Genomic DNA, 3,770 nt, shown 5'->3' on the forward strand with positions numbered 1-3,770 from the left:
GCTGCAGCATTTTATGGGTTTTGCAGTAAAGTTTCATGACTCGTTGCGGCTCTTTGTCAGGACTAAGTTTCACCACCAAAGCAGAGCAAATGGGTACATGATTTTAAACACTTGAATAAAAAGACAGACTGTTAAGACATGACAATAATTATCTACAATTAGGGTCCGTTTTTCTCTCTTGTGTACTCTGGGTTTCACTGGTAGGATGGTTTTAAAGATGGAGATTTAGAGGTTCCTGGAAAGCCCTGAAAACTCTATATTCATCCATACTCACTCTCTGGAAGCACTTAGCCCTGCCTATGAAAGCGGCAGAAAAAGCCAAAGGCTGAATATGCAGGCTGTAAATTATGAAAGTCCGGCTCCAACCAATATTGCAAAGCATCACGTTTTGAAACGTGGCCAAAATGATAATGATGAAACAAAACACCAACAAAAAGAGTCTGAGCTTTTCTTGTTGAATCCAAGTGAAAAGGAATTTGGTTCATGTTTAGACTGCCTAAGGCACAGTGTGGGGAGCTGAAAATTGCCCTTTGTATCACAAAGCTGGAGGGCATCTCCAGCGTTTCTACTTTAACTTGCTTACAAGTGATGGTAGCTAATTGATATCCCGCGTTATACCTTTACCATGACAAAGGATGTTTAGCATTGTACAGGAAAAAAGCCGTTTGCATGCAGGTGACCACTTTCTGCATGTGGCTGCTGGCTGGACAGCCCTGGGGGAAGCAGAGGGAGGGGAAGTGCGGGCTTCAGCTCCGATTTTTTTTGTTCATTAAAACAACAGCATTGATTTTTCCCAGGTCAAAGCCAGGCCATTTCATGCAGCAAATCTGTGTTGAAAGGGATCAGAGTAATCATTTTTTACACGCTTGACTACTGCATGCCAGCACTGAGCTTTCAGCCACATGAACGTAGGAATGATTTAATAGAGGAAATGGCAGCGGGCTATTGTGCACGCTGAAGGCTCCATGTAACATGCATGACTGAGTCGCACACCATTAGGCTGGGTGTAAATAAAACCTGCTCCTGACACTGCCACGGACTTAGCAGGCTGGAATGCCTCCACCACTGTCCTGCTGGGAGCGTCCAGCCTCTGCCTTTGCCGCCCCAGCGACTGGCACAGCTATCTACTGCAGTACTGTGGGAGCAATCACCAGCTCCTTAAATAACGCCACAATGCTGACAAATAGCTGTTAAACCACAATCCGGCCCGAAGCGAGACAAATACTTAGAAGAGACTCTGGTGGGTTTTGGTTAGGGACCATGGGTGCTGAAAACTCGCCCCCCCCATGATGTGCATCTTCCCTGGAGCGTGTCCCAGGTTGCTGTCAGCCTGCCCCGCTGCAGGAGGGCTGCTCCCTCCTCTGGTTTCAGCAGTGCTCGTGCACCAGCTCTAAACTGCCCTGAAAAGCTCCTTTTAAACTGAGACAGTAATTCCGAAAGCAGGGTTAAGGAGTGAACGGGGTGGACAGAAAAAAATTAGGAGTAGGCTGTACCTCAGCATGTTCCTTATACCAGTACAGAAGCAGCTTAGCTAGTGTAGGTACGGATGGAAGTTTATAACCAAGGGTTGCGTTATTCCTGTGTACAGCGAGCGGTGATTTCTAGCCTCAAGTGTCCTTGTACTTCTTATTGATTCACAACAGCAGGATTGCATGTAAGTCAACACAGAATATGGCCTGAATTCTTTTACAGTGAGGTGGACATAGAAGATTTTCTTCTGCATGATGGATCGCGTCAGTGTTTCCTATTCCAGGTGTTCAGGTGCAATGTGGTCCTTCCTATGTAATCTGAGTTGCCAGGATGAGTGAATGCTGTTTACATTTTCTGGCAATAAGTGCCTGGATTCTTTGGTGTTTGGAGTACTGATCTCAAGACGGGCACCCTAAATACTTCTGGTGGAGTCTCCGCACCATCAGAGGGGCGTTCCACTTGAAAGCATTGGCAACGTCTTCAGTCATCGGGAGGGGAACTGTACAAACTGGATGAAAATCCGAGGAGTGAACAGCTATGTGCTGTGCACTGGGTAAAGTGTGCTATAACATAAACTAGGAGAAAGAAGGTCAAAGGAACGAGGAGGAGTTGGTTCAGTCATGGATAATTGCCCATGAGGGCAGATCCCATTAGGAAATGGGAATGAGAGGAGAAGTCAGCATTGTGTTTTCAGCTCAAACAAAGCAGGAGCCCCGTTGTCAGAGAGTGAGGAGCAGCAGGGGGAGGAGGACAGTAATCTTTGCTAGTAAGCAAACAGTTTGATGCTATGTTTGAGGTTGATGCTATTGCTATTGGAAGCACAATATTTATTGGAAATTAAGCCACAGAAGGAACGGTGGGAGCTTAGGGGTACTGCTCTACTTAACCAGGATTGGTTTTTGTAATCGCCTTGACTTTGGATGGACTGTCTAGTGAGAAAAACCAAAATGCTGAACGACAAGTTCTGCACAGAAAGACAATTTTACCTCCCATAACATTAAGCGCAGTGGGGAATAGCTTTGGCTCCACATCCTGCCTTTGAGCACACACTATAAACTTCCAAAACCATGCTATATCAAGTTACAGTTTCATTTTCTGTTTGAAACACCTTGAAATTTCTAGGACAGCAGTTGTTTTGCATCCCATTCAGATGTGTCCTGCTTTGAAGAGATATGGATCACACTTCTTTTCACGAAGATTTTGCATTTATACTTATTGCCTTTACCTTTTTCACAGAAAAGATGCTTAGTCTGGAGTGTGTGCTTGGAAAGCAATCTAAGGGGAACACTCCAAAATGTACAGTACTTAAGCAAAACCAGACCTCTTAGAGTTTCTGCCCTGGTCAACACACACTTTTATGAGCACACATCCTTATGCAGTTAGGCAGTCGTGCTGAGGTCAGTGAGTCTTCTTATCCTTAACGTTACCCTTATGTACCTCGCTGGCTTGGTCTGTGCTTCTAATACCTTAAGGCTTTGCTGGGCTTACCTTTGCTGAAGTATGTGGTAGCTTCAGCCCACTCTTCAGTCGGATCTGCTTTCCGACTGTACTCCTTCACTGCTGTGTTACTCCCTTTGTCTTAATTTTAACCTGGCCAAACCTTAACCTATAGCTCAAGGTAGAGCAACAGATTTGCGAAATCAAATCTTGTATTCTGTTCTTTTTCAAGGCTATTTCATAGCCTGGTTATTCATACTCAAGCTAGGCTCAAGAGGGGTTATTCTGAGTGTGTATAAATGCAAACCCAGTGAAAAATATATCCTCCAAGGCATTTAGCAAACGACATGCTGCTTTACATGCCGTATGGTCATAAATGAAAGTGTCGTTACTCTGTTCTGGGTTCAGTTTACAGGATTTCTTTTGGATCAGTTCTTGGTATAAATGTCTTTTTTAATGGAGGAATGAATCCCATTTATGTGGCGGCAGGGGCAGGTGGTTTGCCGAGGTGCCGGGCAGGGAGCACGCTCCCCCAGTCCCAGCCGGTGGGGCAGAGGCGGGAGGGACCCCCCGAAGCTGCTCCGGCTGGGGTCCCCGGCCGCCCGCTGCCTCCGGAGAGGTGTGTGGGGAAGTAGGGGAGTGCTGCGCTGTAATTCCTGCAAAGCATGGTGTTTATTGTACAGTCAAAGTTTATGAGATCCCAGCCCCATCAAGTGCTCCCAATAAACTTGGGACTTCAAATGGGTATTTTCTGTGTAAATGGAAAACTGTGTTAACAATTTAATTGTTGTGTCTGTGTGTTGATACGGACGAGCAAGCTGTCAGCTGCTTTGGGACACTCTGGAGCTCTGCTTTGGTCAGGT

The sequence above is a fragment of the Cariama cristata genome, unplaced genomic scaffold (assembly GCF_000690535.1).
Source record: "Cariama cristata isolate BGI_N322 unplaced genomic scaffold, ASM69053v1 scaffold3287, whole genome shotgun sequence".
NCBI lineage: Eukaryota > Metazoa > Chordata > Aves > Cariamiformes > Cariamidae > Cariama > Cariama cristata.